Source organism: Stegostoma tigrinum, chromosome 18 (genome assembly GCF_030684315.1).
Source record: "Stegostoma tigrinum isolate sSteTig4 chromosome 18, sSteTig4.hap1, whole genome shotgun sequence".
Taxonomy (NCBI): domain Eukaryota; kingdom Metazoa; phylum Chordata; class Chondrichthyes; order Orectolobiformes; family Stegostomatidae; genus Stegostoma; species Stegostoma tigrinum.
Window position 1 is genome coordinate 18,661,467 of NC_081371.1, and position 22,361 is coordinate 18,683,827.

At 40.1% G+C, this 22,361-nt stretch overlaps 1 protein-coding gene across 7 annotated transcripts in view; it reads left to right on the forward strand.

The window, feature by feature from the left end:
- The window catches only part of fgd4a (FYVE, RhoGEF and PH domain containing 4a), a 206,416-nt gene that overhangs the window by 102,949 nt on the left and 81,106 nt on the right, over nucleotides 1–22,361 (forward strand). Inside the window, exon 1 of one of the 7 annotated variants that reach the window (XM_048548486.2) lies at nucleotides 9,687–9,707. The exons of 5 other annotated variants lie outside the window; for them this stretch is intronic. The gene's annotated coding sequence lies outside the window, so the exon portion shown is untranslated. Of the gene's footprint in view, nucleotides 1–9,686; nucleotides 9,708–15,686; nucleotides 15,800–22,361 lie in introns of those variants that run through there. One more of the 7 variants, XM_048548480.2, reaches the window with a different exon arrangement.

Here is a 22,361-nt window from a genome sequence, read left to right on the forward strand (position 1 = left end):
CATTCCAAGATATAGATGTTTCAGGCGAGATAGAGAGGGATATAAAAGGGGTGTAGGAGAGTTGCATTACTGGTTAAAGAGAATATCACAGCTGCACTAAGAGAGGATATCTTGCGAGGCTCATCCAGTGAGGCCATACATGTAAAACTCAGGAAAGGTGCAGCCACACTGATGAGGTCATATTATCGACCTCCATGTGGCCAGGGGAATATAGATAAACAGATATGTAAGCCGATCATGGAAAGATGCAAAACCATAGGGCTGTGGTAGCAGGTGATTCTAACGTCCCCAGTTTTGATAGGGACTTCTGTAATGGCAGTGCCTTAGATGGGGCTGAATTTGTTGGGTGCATCTAGGAAGATATCTTGAAACAATATGTAGATAGCCCAACCAGGGAAGTGTACTTGACCAAGTATTGGGGAACGAACCTGTGTTCTGAAGAAGAGTCATCGGACTTGAAAGGTTAACCCTGCTTTCTTCCCACAGATGTTGCCAGACCTGCTGAGTTTCTCCAGCAATTTCCATTTTTATTTCAGATCACCAATATCCACAGCTGTTTGTTTTGTTTTGGACCAACTTGGATTGTTTTTGCTACAGCATCAGAAGCTGAAGGGTGACCTGATGGAAATATATTACATTTTAAAAGATGTTGGATAATCTGGATAGATAGAGTATTTTTCTCAGGTGGAAATGTCAAATCCGAGGGGACGTTGAATTTAAGGTGAAAGGGAAAAAGTTTAACTGAGATGTGTGTGGGAAGGTTTTTGCACAGAGGGTGGTAGGTACTTGTGATGTACTGCCAGGGGAGGTGGTATCACGGCAATGTTCAAGAAGCACTTAAATAGACAGATGAACAGCCAGGGAAAAGATAGACATGGACCATGTGCAGGCAGGTGGGATTAGTTTAGAATGGCATCATGGTTGGCATAGGCATTGTGGGCCAAAGGGCCGGTTCCTGTTCTATGTTCTATGCAATGAGGATTTATCTTATTGAAATACACACGATTCTGAGGGGGCTTGGGAATATAGATGTTGAGAATGTGTTTACACTCGTGGGGCAATTCTCAAACTAGGGGACATAGTTTCAGAATAAGGGGTGCTCACTTAAAGCTGGAACATGAAGGAATTTCATCTCCGGGGGGGGGGGGGGGGGGGGGGGGGGTTTGGTAATGTAGGTCTGGAATACTCTACCAATGCTCTCTCGAAGCTGTGCGGCAGAACATGCAGGCAGTTGTTCCAACATTTTGTGTGTAATGACTGGCATAATTAGAGGGAACACTGTTCTAAACTCCAGAAAATCATGGAGTCTAGTACACTGATGGTATTTAAAGAGGAGGTAGATAGATTTTTGAGAAATTGGGCAGTTGAGCATTGTGACAGGAACCAGCTTGAAAGAGCAGCAGTGATTTTATTGAATGGTGTGCTGGACCTAAGAAGAGGCTGAAGTCCTACTCCTGATTCTATTTCTTTTATTTTTGTGTGGTCATATCGTCCTCCTCCAACACGTCTCCACGTGTAGCAAAGTTGGACTCCCAGCATTCATAGTTTGGTTTATTCTTAGAAACTTAACTGATTACGCTGCTGTGATAACACTGGATGGGATCGAAGCTGTTAAGAGATGCTTCTGTTACTATTTCACCTACTCCAACAGGCAGACGCTGTCTCCCTTGGATGCTTCCACAGACAAGCTCAGTTGTCAGTAACATATATATAGAGTGATGTTCCACTTTGTATAAAGCAATAAAGAAAAAAACAGATAGTTCATTTGTGGTGCATGTCATATTAACATGGGACTTTGAAGAATATTATTGCCTACATTCTGTAGATGAGTGTGAAACCAATAATTTGCTTAACATCTTAGGAATAATAAATTTAAAGTACAATTTGTCTCTTCTTTTATAAATTTTAAATTAAATATTTTATACAATATGTACTTAGTTTGTTTTAATCTTTTGTGAGGATTTCATTTTTGCTGTTTTCACTGTGGAATGAACTGTTATCAGCCTTCATGGACTTTCCACTTCTACCAAAGAACAAGCAATACAAAAAATAGTATTGGAAACCTTATCAGTGCTCAATTATCAAATTAATTTGGTAGCTAATGTCATGGAGAAATCTACTTTGCCTTTTGGGATATCCCATTGTTGCTGTATGTAAACCTAGCTTCTCAATGCATTGAAAGGTTCCTTCTCAGTCCATCTGCCATAGAGAAGAATCCAGTTTTTATGGCAATTGTATCTTGCGATATAGGTTTCCTCATTTAATGCAAAATATGAAAGCATTGCATCAGAAATTCAGTGTAAATCAATGGTGGAGAGCACATACAGTATTGTCTATAGCAGACAGATTAACATCTACATTAATTAATGCCTACATTGTTGGAAAGCATGGCCTGTAGAATGGTGAAAAGACCTTGGGTTAAACAAGCGCAGTGTCAATGAAAAAGAACAAGACGTTCCTTCTGTTTAGAGAAAGAAAACAATCATAAAATATAAGTTTTACAAAGAGAATAACATCTGCAAATTATGTGGTGATATGCTTTGATATAATTTATGCCAGATAATGATTTGTCATTTAGTAGTCCTAAAGATAATGCTTGTTTAAAGTGAGGCATTTTAAGAGTGAGGCATCTTTTTATGAGATGTTCGATTGAGATAGTAACGTCACTTCCACCAGAGATCACTGAATTACCTTCCTCACTTTCATTTGCCCAGTTCCAATCATGGAGAGTGATAGTCAGGGGGACTGTTTCTCTCTCCGTTGCAGTGAAACACGTTTTTCTCAAGTTGCTTCCGTTCAGTAGTTTGGCAGAGCCCCATCACGATTTTGAAGATTATTAATGCAATCTGCAGCCATAAGAATCTACATATTGTTGTCATTTAAAGCATCTCCAGCTTAATTTTCTTTCAGGCTTTGCTGTACATTAGAAAAGCACATAAGAACAAGAATATTGATTCAGTAATGACATCCTGCAACTAACTTTTATTAAGCTTTTAAATATCTACTTTCTCAGACATTATTTAGATTTTATATTCTAAACAATTTTACAAAGGGCATGCTAGCCAGTTAGTATTGCATGATGTTCAAGTTCTGGACCTGAAATCTAAGCGGTGTATCTCGGTCTTGTGCTCTAGCAGTACTTTGAAAGGAATGTGGATCCAGAATTTGTGAATAGTAGGATGGTAGAATCGAGAGGAGTCAGAGGCTCTTCTTACGATTTTAAACTCATTGTAGAGGAAGATTCTTAGCTGTTGGAGTGCTAACAAATATAGCATCATTGAAAAGAGCTGTCAAGATCTGGAACAATTCTTGTCACAAGGGGCACTACAAATAAGTTATCAAGTTTGTGAAGCTTTCTACTATACTTTCCACTGACGATAAGCTACTGTGGCAGGATCAATTCTAAAAAAAATTTTTGGTGAAATTATTTTCCAAAACCTTGCACCACTGAAAATTGATCAGAGCTGATTATGATCCAGAAGTATGAAAACTTTTTGTTTAAAATTAGTCTTTGTTTGAGAAGATTTGTGAATTTTAAGTTGTTTCAGGTTCCCTTCTATTCGTTCACGATTTTTCAGTTCTGTATTGTAGCAGATTCTTATGTAGCACACATATCCATATGGTCTAATAGAGTCCCAGGTTTGCTAATGATCTTTATGTTGAGTTAACTGATCCCAGATGAGGACGTAGTAATGTCACAACGTTGGATTCAGTGCCTCTTTACGAGCAAGTGAAAAAAGTCAGCCTGGATTTTAGCAGCTAATAATAAACAATGAATCCTGCCACAAGTGAATGTGGGGTGAGTGTGATGGGAGTATACTCAATTCTGATGTTGCCTATGGTGTAATAATTTGCCTACACAATTTTTTGTAGATGCACAAAAGAAGGATGAGACTTTACTGAACTAATAAAGTCTGCCCTCACTCGTGGAAGAGCATCTAGCATGATTCAATTGCTTCAGGAGAATTAACTTACAGAAACCTTATCCATTCTGACCAAGATGGGCAGGAAGTCATTAAAGTCATGACTTTGTTTATTTCAAAAGTCTCTTTATTCTTAAACCTATAATCAGTGTACTGAATAAGAAGAGAATTGGAGCAGTTCAGAGGTTAAGATTGGGTCTGTCTTGTAGTAAAATTCTAAAAAAATGCAATTTTAAATTACCTTATTCTGATGTTTTGGTACATTAACAAAAATAGTTGTTACTTATAAACTGATTTTTCATCACTACTCTGCCTGTGTACAGTGTGTATGTAACAACTGATAAAGGATGAATGATTTGAGATGTATTCTGAAATTTTGTTTAATGTACCTGGGAAAAGAAGCAACAGCAAAGGGATATTACTCAGAATTTCTTTGCAAGAGATTGAATGGATTAGGTTCTGGCCAGAGAATGAGGAAAAGTTTTAATGAACCAAAATGTATTTTTGGTTGGCACATTGTTTCCAATGGATGATTCTGATATGCTTTGAATGCTTGAGTATGGTGATGTTATGTTTCAAAGACAATAAAGTCTGATTTTACATTACAACAGAGGCTGCAGAGATGTGTGATGATTCTCTGTAAAGAACATTTCAGCGGTTTTAGATATTTGAATTTATTTGATTCCCTGGATGTGTCAACACAATCAAATGCAAGGGACATTGCATATTCAAAGCATTACAATGTCTTTATTTTATTAATGCAGAATATAAGTTTTAATTGGTAATTTAAAATAACTGTTTGATATGTAACATTACTTTACTGTGGCCTTTCTAGGCAAGCGAAATTGCTTTGACAACCAAAGGCAGCCACTCAGTAGCTCCCCTAAGGACTCAACTGATTATATATAACTCATTCAGACCAAGAAGATTGCCTAGTTTGTGCACAGCTTATCTTATATGGTTAGGAAGGAGTAGGTGCCAGTAGTGCACTGCCATTAGCTTAAATACTTCTAAATTATGGAAGGGCAAAGTCAAGCAGAATTCCCGCATCTACTCAAATCATCACTGGTGGAAAGTTAATTGAGAATCATTTTGGAGTGAGGAAAGGATTGGAATTCTCTTTGTTGCCCTCATTAGTCAACTAGCTTCTGGCATTCGTTGTCAAAGATGATGTGAAAAGAATAATCATTTCAACAAGGAACCAATGAATGCAAGATGATATTCAGTGAAGAGTTGACAATGGAAATTATATGTTAACAAACAAAATTTAGTGCTGTTTTATGCATGCATATGTTGTATATTGTGTATTCCTATACTTTGAATCTATTTTATTAGTAGAATGTGAAAATGTAATTTTTAATTTATTTATTCACTTATTGGGTATAGGTGTCTGTGGCAAAGCTAACATTTAAATTCCTTGAGAAATAATGAGATGCCTTCTTGAACTGCTGCAGTTCATCTGGTATCGGTACACTCTGTTGTTTGGAAGGGATATCCAGGTTTTTTGACTGAGTGATAGTGAAGGAATGCTGATATAGCACTAAGGTAGGATGGCATGAGGCTTGGATAGGATGATGCCATTTGTGATTCTGTACAACATTAGCCATTATAATATAAGAAAATCAGGTTCTTCTTGAGTCAGATATCTTGAAGTTTAATTGTACCACAAACTATTTAATCGCTACAATATCATAGACATACATCGTTTTGAGGAGGTGATGGCCTAGTGGTATTATTGCTGGACTGTTAATCCAGGGACCCAAATATTGTTCTGGGGACCTGGGTTTGAATCTCGCCATGTCAGATGGTGGAATTTGAAATCAATAAATATCTGGAATTAACAATCTAATGATGACCGTGAATCCATTGTTGATTGTCAGACAAACCCATCTGGTTCACTAATGTCCTTCAGGGAAGGAAACTCCCATCCTTACATGGTTTGGCCTACATGTGACTCCAGACCCACAGCAATGTGGTTGACTCTTGACTGCCCTCTAGGCAAGTAGGGATGGGCAATAAATGGTGCCTAGCCGCTCACCATGTGCACATACACATACCCTTCTCTTGTCATGGGCTATTGCACTTATAATAAAGAAGTGATGCAATGTCACTAAAAACGTTTGTTACTTCCTTCAATTCAGGACTGGAAGGTAGAAAGAAAAATACAGTAGTGAAATATTTATTTTTGTTTTAAAACATTTGGTGACTAAAAGTACAGTAGGTCTTTTAATATTTGAAATGTGAGCACTTAAAATCATTTTTTAAAACGTATGATCTGTGTTTAATACATTCTTTACTGATCCAAAACCTTTTGTATTTGTTTGTAACCTTCCACATAATTCTACAAATGGTATAAAACAATTCAAATTTCCTCTTTTGTCCTTATTTGGACAATGGTGAATTATTACAGCTGGAAATTTTGTGGGTTATTGGGAAAGGTGGCAGACATGTTGTTTACGTTCATTTTTAGATAGAAAAGCTAATATCAAGCAGATCCAGGTACATAAAGGACAATCATGAATACAGAAAAAAATATCAAAACAATATAGTATACATTGCAGGATTTATCCTGAGCTGCTTAACCAACAAGCTTTGGATGAAGACAGACTGATACACCTTCTAAATTTCAGGCACCAGTATTGATGGAGAAATGGCCATCGTTAAGGGTAGTCTTGGTAACTGTCCATTAAAATTCTTATCTAATAAAAAAAATTAACATTGAAAAAGAATTCACAGAGGACTGGAAGGAAGATTAAATTTAACTTCTAGCTTACTGATGACTTCTTACTGGTTCCTTCATTGATAGCACTATCCGCCAAAACTTCTGACAGCCCAGAACCCGTCCCTACATGGAATAATCAGGAAACGTGCTGGGATAATTGCCATTGTGTTATTTGTTTTGATGCTTGCTGCCAAATATTGTTGGTTTGATGCTTAAATGGTTCATTGACATTCCCAGGTGAATACTAAGTGCAACCTACTGGACTATCTCCTTCCCAAAATCCACAAACCTGCCTGCCCCGGTCGACCCATCGTCTCAGCCTGCTCCTGCCCCACCAAACTCATCTCCACCCATCTGGACTCCATTTTCTCCCCTTTGGTCCAGGAACTCCCCACCTATGTCCGTGACACCACCCATGCCCTCCACCTCCTCCAGGACTTCCAATTCCCTGGCCCCCAACACCTCATATTCACCATGGACGTCCAGTCCCTGTACACCTGCATTCCGCATGGAGATGGCCTCAAGGCCCTCCGCTTCTTCCTGTCCCGCAGGCCCGACCAGGCCCCCTCCACCGACACTCTCATCCGCCTAGCGGAACTCGTCCTCACACTCAACAACTTCTCTTTTGACTCCTCCCACTTCCTACAGACCAAGGGGGTGGCCATGGGCACCCGCATGGGCCCCAGCTATGCCTGCCTCTTTGTAGGTTACGTGGAACAGTCCATCTTCCGCACCTACACAGGCCCCAAACCCCACCTCTTCCTCCGGTACATTGATGACTCTATCGGCGCCGCCTCTTGCTCCCCAGAGGAGCTCGAACAGTTCATCCACTTCACCAACACCTTCCACCCCAACCTTCAGTTCACCTGGGCCATCTCCAGCACATCCCTCACCTTCCTGGACCTCTCAGTCTCCATCTCAGGCAACCAGCTTGTAACTGATGTCCATTTCAAGCCCACCGACTCCCACAGCTACCTAGAATACACCTCCTCCCACCCACCCTCCTGCAAAAATTCCATCCCCTATTCCCAATTCCTCCGCCTCCGCCGCATCTGCTCCCACGATAAGACATTCCACTCCCGCACATCCCAGATGTCCAAGTTCTTTAAGGACCGCAACTTTCCCCCCACGGTGATTGAGAACGCCCTTGACCGCGTCTCCCGCATCTCCCGCGACACATCCCTCACACCCCGCCCCCGCCACAACCGCCCCAAGAGGATCCCCCTCATTCTCACACACCACCCTACCAACCTCCGGATACAACGCATTATCCTCTGACACTTCCGCCATTTACAATCCGACCCCACCACCCAAGACATTTTTCCATCCCCTCCCCTGTCTGCTTTCCGGAGAGACCACTCTCTCCGTGACTCCCTTGTTCGCTCCACACTGCCCTCCAACCCCACCACACCCGGCACCTTCCCCTGCAACCGCAGGAAATGCTACACTTGTCCCCACACCTCCTCCCTCACCCCCATCCCAGGCCCCAAGATGACATTCCACATTAAGCAGAGGTTCACCTGCACATCTGCCAATGTGGTATACTGCATCCACTGTACCCGGTGCGGCTTCCTCTACATTGGGGAAACCAAGCGGAGGCTTGGGGACCGCTTTGCAGAACACCTCCGCTCAGTTCGCAACAAACAACTGCACCTCCCAGTCGCAAACCATTTCCACTCCCCCTCCCATTCTCTTGATGACATGTCCATCATGGGCCTCCTGCACTGCCACAATGATGCCACCCGAAGGTTGCAGGAACAGCAACTCATATTCCGCCTGGGAACCCTGCAGCCATATGGTATCAATGTGGACTTCACCAGTTTCAAAATCTCCCCTTCCCCCACTGCATCCCTAAACCAGCCCAGTTCATCCCCTCCCCCCACTGCACCACACAACCAGCCCAGCTCTTCCCCCCCACCCACTGCATCCCAAAACCAGTCCAACCTGTCTCTGCCTCCCTAACCGGTTCTTCCTCTCACCCATCCCTTCCTCCCACCCCAAGCCGCACCCCCAGCTACCTACTAACCTCATCCCACCTCCTTGACCTGTCCGTCTTCCCTGGACTGACCTATCCCCTCCCTACCTCCCCACCTACACCCTCTCCACCTATCTTCTTTACTCTCCATCTTCGGTCCGCCTCCCCCTCTCTCCCTATTTATTCCAGTTCCCTCCCCCCATCCCCCTCTCTGATGAAGGGTCTAGGCCCGAAACGTCAGCTTTTGTGCTCCTGAGATGCTGCTTGGCCTGCTGTGTTCATCCAGCCTCACATTTTATTATCTTGGATATCACTTTATGATGGCTTTGTGTTACTTGCAGTAATATGAAAAATATTTGTCTCCCATGTAGTAAGAATATTGAAGTGTGCTGCACTACATAAACTGAAATATAATTATGGTGAATTTTCCAGTGATGTATTCAGTGTGCAAGTTGGCTGGGAGCATAGGCTGTGCCAAAAAAAAATCAGGCTGGTTCCAGTTTCACTTCTATTTCCCCATAGGGCCCAGTTGAGCAAAGTCCATCTCAAGCATGACATATAATGTCAGGGGGTGTACAGGAATTTTGCACATGACATTTCCTTGATCCAGTCACCTAGACACCAGGATAAACACTTTGTATGGATCAGTTATCGTACAGAATTCGGGTTCACCATGATCCTTACTAAAAAGACCCTAGAAATTTTTACAGTTAAGTTTCGTACAATGAGGCTTGTCAGCGGAGAGCTTGCACTTTGAGAGGCTATGAGTCACATCCAGTTTACAAAATAACTAAATCAAATTTACTGCTTTTTCATTTTCTGAACTTGAACCATACCTCTTTTTGTCATTTTAAGTCAAATGGATAAATTTGAATTACCTTTATTTTACTGCCAAGTTTTTCTTCTTGTCTTCTTTTGTAGTATTGACTGCTTCCTGTGGCAAACTGTAGCCCACCCTTGTACCACATCGATGCAGCTATTGTTTAGGGAAGAACTTGAGAGCGAGTACAGCCTGGCTAATGCACTTTGTGAGCTGAGCAGTTCCGTCATTTCATCTTTCAGTGTTCATATCTGCGTCAATATGGCAGTGAGTCATGCATTGTAATCAGCAATGGTGAGCAGTGACCTTCTCATGCCTATGTAGCCCACGAGCACTAAGGCTACTCATCTTTTACTGAAACAGTCCTAACTGATGTTAGCCAATTTGGCACAGCGTGAGATATAATCAACTTGTTCTGTTTAGTCTAACTGCTCAAGGTTGTAATTTGTTGGGCAATTGAGAAAACTAATATATATTAGCTGCATTTATTTAGAGTAAAAATTTTGGACCTTCAGGCTAGTGAAAATGTCACTGCATTTATTCATGTTTGTTTTTAAAATGTACCTTTCTATTTTACGAGTTGACAGAAGAAGAAACCAGTGAAACAGTTCACATGGGGAAGCTGATCTTTTGTTGAGGGTTCAATAGACTATGTAAACACCAAAGTTGATGTTGCTGTACAATTTATTACAAGAAAGGCTAAAGTTGACTGTCTTTGTTTGGTACTTGTTTTTGGTTAGTTATGTGTTCTTTATTCTTGCATAGAAAACACCCACAGCATAGCTTTTTTCATCCATCCTGTGGCTTTTAGATGTGTCAGGGTGTGAAACAAGAATGAATTCTGGCTGCAGGAGGAAGGCGAGCTGCTCGATGGTGGAGAGGTAGTGGGTTTGTGAAGGAAGTATAAGAGTTGTGAACTCACATTCCATTTTACGCCAGCAGATTTTGTTCTCCTTTGTTGAATTCTCTTCGATTTTCCTTTTGTCTCCACATATTTTTGAAATAGAATTGCCTCAGTCTTTTTTTGCCAGTAAAATGGAGAGCAAGTCATTTTTCAATCTTTGCCTTTCCAAAGAGCAAATCCCTGAGTTGCCTTCTGCTTTTTAACCTTGCATGCAATCAACTTGCTAAGCCTAGCAATTTATTCCTATATCTTTGATGAAGAACTGACAAAGCATGACACTGAATCTCCTGTCTGAATATTTTCAATGCAATGACATTACTACTTACTGTAAGGTATAACTGTTATGAGTATTAACTGTGATAGGAGAATATGTGGAACATGGGGTATGTTCCTACAGAGGATATGTAAGCAACATAGATCAGAAACATATGCAGATTTGGTATCTATTTAGGCTGAGTTAAAAATCTAGCATCTAGTGTGCAGCACTGCAGTAGGCATCCATGATTGTGAGAAGATAAATAATGTCTTGGATTCCTGCCCCTGATTAAACAGTGACTTCCAATCAAACTAATCTAAGCAAGTGCCTAATAGTGTAGATATTGGAGGTGTGGATAGGTTTGATTTAGCCTGGACTCCAATACCCATGATTAAACAATAGACTAGCATTCACTGTCTAACTACTCACATCAATAAAGGAAAAAGGTGATCCAAATTACTGTCTAAAATAAGATACAAAGTTAGTATGAATCATGGTTACTTAAGAAGATGAAAATTCAGCCCCTGAAAATGGTCCTGCTTCCTTGAAAATTCTCTTTCTGAAGTGAAGTGGTTGAAAACTTGAAGTCAGATTTAGCAGTTGGGATGGTTTCTCTAGCCCAGGAGTAGGAGACCGCTGTCATGAGTGGACTGAGCCATTCAGGTCCTGGGTATAAGTGATTGCTCCTTTTGTTTCACCTTTACAACACTCCAGATTGAGCCTCATGGACCCACCACCATATGTTAATAAATTATTAAGGGTCAATTGACAACAGGAAGGGAGGGAGGTGTTGAGGTTGGTTGGCTCGCTGAGCTTGTTTGTTGTTTCGCAGACTTTTCATTACTGTGCTTGGTAATATCCTCAGTGCAGCCTCCAATGAAGCATCGGTGTGTTTTCCCACCGGTTTTTAAACTCTGGGGCCCGTTGAGATCGATTGCCTCACTTCCAGTTTTCCTTCATAGTGGAATGTATACGGGATCGAGTTCAATGTGTTTATTAATAGCATGCTTTATAGGGTGCCATGCTTCCAGGAATTCACGTGCTTGTCTCTGCCTAGCCTGGCCGAGGATCTTTGTGTTGTCACAGTCAAAGTTGTGGCTCTCCTTGTCCATGTGGATTGAGATGAGTGATTATTGGTCGTGTCTTTTTGTAGCCAGTTGGCGTTCATGTAATCTTGTTGTTAGTTTCCTTCTTGTTTATCCAATGTAATGTTTCTTGCAGTCTCTGCAGGGATTTTGTAGATGACATTGGTCCTGTCCATGGCGGAGGGGGGGGTGGAAAGTGGGTCTTTAGTTTGGGTGCTATGATGGGGGGGGTGACACCTCCTGAATAGATAGCATCATCCCTTCCTTCCCACCCTCACATTCTTTAAAACTCACCCTTCCTTGCCCCCTCTCTGAGTTACCAAATCTCCCATGCCCCTGGATTTACCCGGATCCAGGATTCATCAGGCTTCCTGTGTAGACATCCTTGCAGTATGCCAACACCTCTTCAGGACAGAACCTCCTGTAGTGAGAAGCTAGGAATCCTGCCAGTGAGGGGTAGAATTCCCATGAGAAGCTCATTTAGCCTGTCCACAGTGCTTTACACTTGAGGGGCAAGCTTCTAATTGTATGTGGGGTATATGGGGCCAGTAGCCTTGCTGCTGCCTTTCCTCCTGATGGAGAGGGGTAGGTATCATGGTTGAACCATCTGCCAATCCCAAAATTTTCTGCCCAGTCTTTTTCGGAGGGCTGAGGCAGTCTGATTCCATACAGCTGTCCTAGATCCCTCTCTCTGTCTGCCTGTTGGTATTTAGGTGATTCTCCTCAAATATCTGCACAGCCATGACAGTAGTTTTGTGAGTAAGTAGATGAATGTCTGGAGCCCAGAATAACACTTCCATCAGGAGATGAAGGGTGATACTCTGTAAGATATGATGTGTAATAAAAACGCCTCAAAATCTGATAAAGCAGAATAAATTTGCAGTAAAGTTATATTTTTAAGCACATACAATTACTTTGCCTCCTTTTGTGAGATATATACAATGACATTTCTTTGCATTTCCAGGCAGAATGTGATTGCTGCATTTTGGTCACATTAGTCAGACTGTGAGAGTAGAAAGGGAAATAAAAATATTATCGTTTCTGCATTGTCAGCAGGTCATAATCTGCTCCATAAATTTTCCCTACGAAATATGCTAACTTGTGCTGTTTTGGCAAACAGTTATGTTTGACTTTGTAAAGATATTATTTTTACTTCTGTTATTTTATTTGCCTGTTTGGGGCTTCTAAAATTTGAATACCAGTTTAATTTAGAAACTATCTTCTTTCCAACATACAAAGCTTTTGTTAGTTTTCTTTGTTCAGCTCCTGTAGTTTTCCCAGTAAACCACATATCTTTCTTTTTTGTGATTTGTTGTATTCCTCTTAGAATGACATTCAGCAACTCGTAACACACATGCAATGTCCTTAAAGTTAATAAGCCAAGCTCAATCTCCATTGTATATTTCAAGGTTATAGATCTTTTCTAATCAACCGGTCCAGAGACATTATTATACGTCACTGGAGCAGGTGGGATTTGGACCCAGCTCTCCTGGCCCAGAGTAGAAACATTACCACTGCACCAGATTAGTCCCAATCAATGATCATGAATTTGAATGATCTATTTTTGAATGTAAGCAAAATACAGAATGGCATTTCAATGTAGTTACAAGTGTCTGAATTGTACCACCAAACTGAAACTGACATAGCTGAAACGAAGACAGTGGGCTGGAAATTCAGTCACATAGTGTGCTTTCAGTGCTTTGGACTTTATTTTGGTTTGCAACATCCATGCACAGTTCTGTTCCAAGCACGTCAGATGGTATCTTGAGTGGGCCATTAATGCAAGCCCAGAGCTGTCAAAAACATATATACACCAGCAAATTATGATGTCAATCAATGTGTAGGTTTCTTTTTAAGACATTTTCTAATCAACCTGTTCAGAGGTGTTATTACATACTCTGGAGCAAATGGGACTTAAACTGACAGCTCCTGGCTCAAAGATAAAGACATTACCACTTCACTACAAGAGCTCTTAATTAGATTTTTAATTAGCCTGTTCAGACATCATATGATACACCTCTGGAGCTGTTGGGATTTGAGCTCATACCTCCAAGGTCATAGGTAGGAATACTGACATTGTGCCACAAGAGCCCCTCAATCAATGCCTAGTGTTGACTAAACACCAGTCATTTTGGAGTTCAATGTTCCAACTTATGACCTTTCATAACACATTTAAAATTACATTTTCAGGCTGTGAGAAGTTACTTGCGAATAATTTAAGGCTCACCATGCTACTAGAAATTAACTCATATCTCAATAAATCATGTCCTGCCTCTTTCTGGAGTTTTAATGGATAATTAATACTTAAGTATTGTGACATTACAACTTACATATTTGAATGCTGAAATCTTTGACAGGTGCCACTAACTGGTAGAATATCAGAGCAAATAGGTAGGAATTTCCACGTCTTGCATACCAGAAATTGTTTACTTCATAATTATGGTGAGTGCTGATGGACTTGACATTGTTTCTATCGCAAAATCTGAGCTATTATATGCTTCTTTTTCTCGCTTGGCTCTTAATAACGGAAGGGGCAAACCATGAAGAAATTATAGGCTGCTTTAAAGATGCATTGAATTACTGGAACAGCCAGCCAGCTTCCTCAAACCAGGTGTGTTGGTGACTCAGGAATGGTAAGTTCAGGCAACGGAGATACACAGCATAAATGTGTAGAGCTGGATGAACACAGCAGGCCAAGGAGCATCAGAGGAGCAGGAAAGCTTTCCTGATCCTCTAATGCCACTTGGCCTGCTGTGTTCAGCCAGGTCTACTCCTTGTTATCTCAGATTCTGCAGCATCTACAGTTCCTACTAACTCTACACAGCATAAGTTTCTGGATTGTCAGCAGAATTGGGCAGGAAAAGCATCCTTCAATAACCAGAAAAAATTTAAGATGATGGGCAATTCTGGTGGAAACATCTAAATATCAACTTTTGTGAAAGTGCAGTTGGGGAAAAAATAAAATTATTGAGCTTTCTCTTCAACATGCCACTAGCATTTATTTGGAGCAAGATACTTTTAAATGGAAGATTTCTTTCATTGCTACTCATGGTTTTGCATTCAAAACACAAACTCACACTTCTCTCTCATTAGAATATAAACCACAAGCAAAATTTCTCTAGAAAGATTCACCTCTTTCCCTTCAAGAATTCCTCTTGAGTTATTCTTGTTGAATTGAAATGAGTCACAATTTGGGCATTGTTGAACTGCTTTTTTTTGTGCAATAATTCACATCATGTTTTATACCTTAACCTAACATATAAATCCATTCTCCTTCCAACATACCTTTACCCTTGCATATTTTTAAATTACAAAAGATCACTCCACCACCAATGTAACTCCTCTGAAACTATAGCTAAATGCATTTCAGGGATTGGAGGAATAGGCAGATGTCGAGGAATGTTCACTGTGCCTAAGGTACGACTGCGATCGTACTGTGCATGCACAAATTCCACATACAAGTGATGTTATTTCCAGCGGGTCGGCAGATGTTCCCAGGATACAAAATGCCCAATTTTGAGAGATTCCTGCCCAATGAGCTGATATGCCTATCTTGGGTTCATGAAGATTTTCATCTCTGATTTTGTCTTGCATCATAATCATTTCGTAAATAATAAATCTGTCTGAAGTTTTGTTTACTGAAAGTCATATCTAGATTTAAAGAATAAATGACTATAAAATAATGAGATGCTGCTAATTAATCAAGCATTTGATTGGAATGTTACTCACTCTAATTTGATCAACTCATCAAATGCATTTTCTGATTCTTGCTTTGAATTTCAACGTGACTATTGACATACCCTGGTGAAGGATATTTTAAGAGAGGGAAGTTATTTTGCTGCTAGAACATAATTTACAGAACAGGAACTTGATTTTCAGTCATAACTAAGTTGCATGTAGTTTATTTTCCCCATGTTTAACATCACTATTTTTCACGCCAGTAGTTTACGCTGTTTCCTGAATTTGTTGCATCATTAGGAGACAGAAATTAGAGAAGTTGAGCTGTCAGAAAACTGGTACTTGTATAGTCAGCAGCCAACTTGGAAAATGGATTTTATATTATCTATGAACGTTCAGTGAAATCTACAAGAAGGCTATTGTTGACGGTGTAGAGGTAATTGGTTTAAAAATATATACTCTTTTCTTTGTGTACCTGGTTTTGTTGGAATTCATAGATTGTGTTAGACTTATCAAACACAGGTTTAGTTCATTCACAGAGGAGTTGTGGGTGTTGTAGCAGAATAATGACATTTTAACTCTTCACAGTGCATGCTAACCTACTGTGAATAATATTGCCAACCTCTCTGCCATTGTTATGATTTAAAATGAAAGATATTTCTTGGAATGATGGAAAGAAACCTATCTGTGACTGAAGTATGTTCATTCCAGTTTTGGTTGAAAACAAGTGTGGAGGTTATTTTATTGAATTTATGGATGCAGGTGTCAATCACTTAGAATTAAATGGATGAATGAGTGAAGCTTATTCAGCAGCATGTGTAGCTGACTGCAGTGTAAACTAAATAACACCAGATAGTTATTTTCACATGGAAGGTTTGTCTCCATGGAGCTGTGTAAACTTCTGTTGGAGATGGTTGATGTTTTCATGGTTATCACTTTCATCATAAAGCAATATAACCTTTAGGAAAAGTGTATCTTCAGCATAAGACATCACCTGTAGTGTTATTGAATCATTCAAGTCTGGAATATCTGAATTCAATCCCTATCCTGTACTTAGATCCTTGGCCTCAGTTGGGATATTTATTGGTGAACTATTATTGATTAGAATAGCTCCTTCAGCCCATGAACTGTGTAAATCAGAGTTTTTGTGCTGGATTTGATGCTACCCAACTGACCTGGGCCCTTCCTACATGTCTGCTGTGTCCCAGTGTAACTCTACTAGAGGCTGAGGTGGCAATGAGTGGCCCATTCATGGGGCCAATTGAGTCTTTTAAATGCAATTAATATCAATTCCACTACTGCCAGGACTAGATCAACGAGTAGTAGATGCCAACTCCAAGTACCAAACTGATATACTTCCTTACATAGTCTGCTTGTGGATGTGGGGTCACCCGTTAGCTGAGCCCACTCAGAGATGCACCTCAAAGCATTACTCTCCCTCAGATGCTGACCTAAACCCCCAAATATCTAAAATGTTTCCAACATTTACTCAACACCTTCCTCAAGTTGCAAGGTGCAGGAACATCAATGCCAAGGTGGCACTGTCAGTACATGAACGGTGCTGGCTTCTGATTGGTTGAGAGCTCTTGCAGTGGACTTCCTGTTCCAAAGGGGCAGGATTTCAACTTCTAGCACATTAACAGTCAATTGGATGGGAACCTCCCCACTCTGCTCGTTCATTTCCCAGCCCCAGCCCCTGCTATCCTCCCTCACTTTTTAACCTGAGTGTGAAGCAGGACTGTGGTAGCTCATGTAATTCAGAATTATTCAAACATTCCATTACACTATTTTATACAAAATGTTGGACAAAATTGGTATGATATTATTCATGGTTGAACAGCCTGCTAACTCTCATTAACTGGACGTAGGTTTGAAAAATGCTCACTTGGATGAAGTTCAAGATGACTGCATACATCTGTGAACCATATCCCTACAAAAGTTGATTTTTTTCAGGAAATGGGAAGTGAGTAATTGGGGAGCAGGAAAACTAATAAAATCCCAGAAGCTGAAAGAGCTTCAAATTAATTTCTACCCAATTGTTTTAATGACCTCTAGGTTAGCAGCAGAACCAAACCACAAGAGCTAGTTACTTTCACAAAAAGAACTTTTTAAAAATTTACTAATGGGACGTGTCTGTTCCTAGTTTCCCTTGAGAAGTGAGCTGCCTTCTTGAACCGCTGCAGTCAACCTGCTGTAGGTTCACCCTTATTTTCAAATACTAAGCTTTAAACAGTTAGAATTTTAGGAGTGCTCCTGAGATGCTGCTTGACCTGCTGTGTTCATCCAGCTCTACACTTTGTTATCTAGAATTTTAGGAGTACTTTGCTGATCTTGTGTTCCCTTTAAGGAGGCAGGCTATGACAGAAAATGGGTCGGGGATATTATATGAGAGCTGCAATATCAAACTCCATATCCACATGCATAGCGCCTAACTAGGAGGACTGGATTGGTGAGTGGTGACTGTAACCTATTTTCAGAAACCAAAATATACTGGAGGTTTCCATTGAAAACCTGAAACCTGACCTCTTTAAGATTAATTTGAATATATACATAATAATAATTGTTTGAAAGAAACTCCATGTCAAAAGCTCTCAAAATTTCAACTCTATGTTCCTTAGCAGTGTAGAAATGCAGGTTCAATTATGTACCGTGCATGTGGAATTCTGAGAAAAAATTACGTGTCTAGCCACCGACAGCAGTGATTGCAGGTAGTTGTGAGAAAGCAGTAGTACCTATACACTTGGGAGAAAGGAAAAGGAAGTTAAATATGGGTTCATGTTTTGGAAGAATACACATTTTCTTTAGCTGTTGTTTTAAAGCTAATCATACGATGACCAAGTCAGGAGAGACAGAAGTAAATGATTTGTTATTTCTAAATTTGGAGTTTGCACATTCTCCCCATGTCTGCGTGGGTTTCCTCCAGGTGCTCCAGTTTCCTCCCACAGCCCAAAGATGTGCAGACTAGATGGATTGCCCATAGTGTTCAGGGAGTGTGTGGTTTATAGGGGGATGGGCCTGGGATGCTTCCAGGGGCAGTGTGGATTTGGTGGGCCAAAGGGCCGGTGGCCACACTGTAGGTAATCTAATCTAATCTAATCTAAAGAAGGCATTTAAGACATTCTTAAATTGGAGGTGGGTCAGAAAAGATTTACCAGGATGTTGGTGGGAGTTTAGTTATAAGGATAGACTGGGACTTTATTCACTGGAGTGTAGAAGGTTGAGGGATAGACATAGACAGTTTGATAAAGTCATGAGGGGCGTAGATAAGGTGAATAGACAAGGTGTTTTCGTCAGTGTAAAGGGAGTTCAAAACTAGGGGGCATCTTTTTAAAGCGAGAGGAGAAAGACTTAAAAGGGACTTGAGGGGCAACCTTTCCACACAGAGGGTGGTTCATATGTGGAATGAACTGCCAGAGGAAGCGATTAGATGCAGGTACAGTTACAACCTTTTTAAAAAGACATTTAGACAGGTATGTAGGATATTTAGGGACATGACCCTTGACAAGTTGAGACAAGTCAACAAATTAGTTAGGAGACTTGGTCGGCATGGACGAGTTGCACTGTGCTGTATGACTCAATGGCTCTGTGAATGCATTGTTGAAATGTAGGAGCAGTACAATCTGAGGGAGTATCAGAAATTAGGAACTGAATTTATATAAAGGATTTCATGGACAATAATCTTGATAATTCTACACTTCCTGGGAAGAGGATTTTCATTTGCCTGGGCAGATAAAAGAATGTCATCCTTGGCATGCTCCACCTGGAATGTGACTAGTGCCCCAGTGGGAAGGACAAATAAGGCTGACAATATAATTTAAGATTAATAAGATGTGGGAAGGGCTGAGGCCAAAATAGGATGCTGAAGATAAAATAATAGAATTAAAAGTAAAATTTGGATTAAAGTAAGAGCGAGGATTATAAACTGCTTCAAAATGAAATGGAATTATAAAACAGAAGCGTAAAATAACAGTTTATACGAAATGAAGGAATGGCTATGAAAGATCACTTAAACTGCCTGTACAGCATTGTGCACAGTGCTAAAATAAAAATGTATGGTGTTTGTGAGGGGTGTGGAGACTGAAGACAATCTGCAGCAAAGAACCAGGCATAGTAGGAATAAGTAAAGCTTGATTACTTAAATAACAGGGCTGTCAACTAAATATTACAGGACACAATATTGATGAGAGAGGGTAGGAAAGGAAAGAAGGAGTGAATATGTATATATATTACAAATGACATAATGGTACCAGTAAATGGAATATAACTAAGAGAAGGATACTAGCAGTTTGAAATAAAAGTGAAAGCATTAAACATGTGAAAAGGGTCATATTATGTACCACAGAATAATGAAAATAAATAAAGAAATATATGTGAAATATTTGAAATAAGAAACAAAAGGAATAGAAATGAGACTAAAGCCATATCATGGTAAAGAACAAGGGTAATAAAATGGGCGTATGTCAAATTTTAATGATCATGGAGATTTTAAGTAAAGAAATTTTAAGGACATTTTGAAGGAGAGGTAGTGAAAGTCAGATATTTTTCTAATGTGCCGGATTCCTTTCTTACCCTGTAAATTAGAGAAAAAAAACAAGAGGGGGAATCTTTGAATCTGGTAATGAGACATGAGCCTGTGTAGATAAGAGAGGTGAGTGTAAAGGAACGTAAGGGCAATGCAATAATTACAGTACTAGAAGGTTTAAAATAAAATTTGGGAGTATAAATATAATAGTGGCTAGAGTAATAATTCTTAAAGACCTAATTTTGAGAGGAAAAGAATAGAACTATGTACATTAAACTGGAAAAGTTACCAACAAATGAAGAATTACAACAGCAGTGGAAGGCATTTACAGTAATGGTCCATAGAGTCCAGCAGCAACAACCCGGTAATGAACAATTATGTACAAATAAAGATAAGATATAAACTAAAACAAAAGCCATACACCAAGTACCTAGAATACAAAAGAGGGAATAACAAGGGTAGTGATATCAAAATAACAGCTAAGAAGGCAATTCTTAAAAAAAACTATAAAATTACTTTTATTACAATTGATTACTGAACTATAAGTTTAAAGTTAATGGAGGGTCATGTTACCTGCAATGCAGTCTATCTGACAGTAAGCCTGGGTAGTTTGTTATTTAGAGGTCAAAATATGATTTAGATTTTATTTGTACTGAGAAGACTTTCTTTACGTCAGGAGACAAGGTAAAAATCTCTTTGTTTGCAATGAGTACAGTCTTGGCATCCATAAGTCCATAAGTTATCGATATTAACTAAAAATAATTTAGCTGTAAACTGTTTGTTTATTCCCATGACAAAAGGGAGTGGGTTTTCATGAATAGTTTATTAGCCTTTCTACCTTGATGTAAGGTTAATTGTTTTCGGGTTGCTGTAGGAAATTGGCAGACACGGCCATTTTTGAGGTCAGGTTACAGGCTTCCTACAAAAAAATGCAGATCCCAGACAGACAACAGATGCCTGTGTTATCAGCAACGAGAAAAGATAGCTTACCTTTGTCAACCACCATGGTTTGATAAGGGAGAGAAATGGTTTCTGGGTGAACAGACATATTCTGCAGCTATCTAAGGATTTTGAGAGATTGCCCTGTGATGGGCAAGGTAAGCAGAATCATCAAACCAGTTTTGATTTTTAGTGGATTTTTAAAAATCTCCAAAAACACGAAGAACACACCGTGAAATGTTCATTCAAAATGATTGCTTATAAAAAGAGGATACAGTCAGTTCTGAATTAACACAATTTCGCATTATAAGAACGTAGCACAATAACTGTGACATTTACAGTAATGAGAATAGAATCATCTTGTAGCCAATACAGGTAGGGAAAGTTTGCATTCTATAAATAGCGTTCTATAATTCTTCAATTGTGTTAAAACTGATTTGAATTGTAGAAACATGTATTATATCAGAGACAACTGTACAGTAGCCCAATGGAAGCTGTAGACACTTGCTAAAGGGACTGTAATTGTGTGAGGAGTGCAAGTGTATGATAAGCATTAAAAGGAGAACATCATTTTCTAATATTTAAAGGATAATTTGCCTGAAGAAAAGAAAATAGAGTGAATTTGCAATGAGTCACATTTGGATAACCTGTAACTCCATACATTGTCAGCCATTCCCACTGGCACAATAGGAAATCCAGTTGTACGATTCTGGGTTGGTAACTGTATTTAAGCCAAACCCATCCATACCCGTCCTTTGACCCTACCAATTAATCAGTGCAGAGTAAGGCCATGGTAGATATGAAATTTCAGGCAAACAGTCATTCGAGATTGAGATCTCTCTGTGATTGGACGATAAACCCTGGAAGTATGGCTAAACCTATGAGAAAGTTGAAAATGCTATCAATTGGAGAAAAAGTTGGTATAGTAAGTGGAAATCAGTGGTGCATCGCTAAAGAGTGGGAAATTCCATCATTGGGTTTGTCAACTGCTCTGAAGCACAGGGCGAACACCCTTGAGTTTGGTAAGTGGGCATTCTTTCTAGCAAGAGAAAGATGTGAACAGCTGTCTGTCTCAAAGTCAATGAAGTTCTGTTAGTGGGGTTAAAGGCAGATTGAGTAGAGAACATTCCTACTGCATTGTCTTTCACATAAGCATTCAGGATGAGGCAGTATTTTGGTAGTAGTGACAGATGATTTGAAGCAAAATCATGTTAAGCATTGAACATGTACATACCAGGAGTCATTTCCAATGTGAATGTATTACCATATTTTACCAGATTGTTTCACCTTGGGCGGCACGGCGGCTCAGTGGTTAGCACTGCAGCCTCACAGAGCCAGGGACCCGGGTTCGATTCCAGCCTTGGGTAACTGTGTCTGTGCGGAGTTTACACGTTCTCCCTGTGTCTGTGTGGGTTTCCTCCGGGTGCTCCGGTTTCCTCCCACAGCCCAAAGATGTGCAGGCTAGGTGGATTGGCCATGCTAAATTGCCCGTAGTGTTCAGGGGTGTGTGGGTTATAGGGGTACGGGCCTGGGTGGG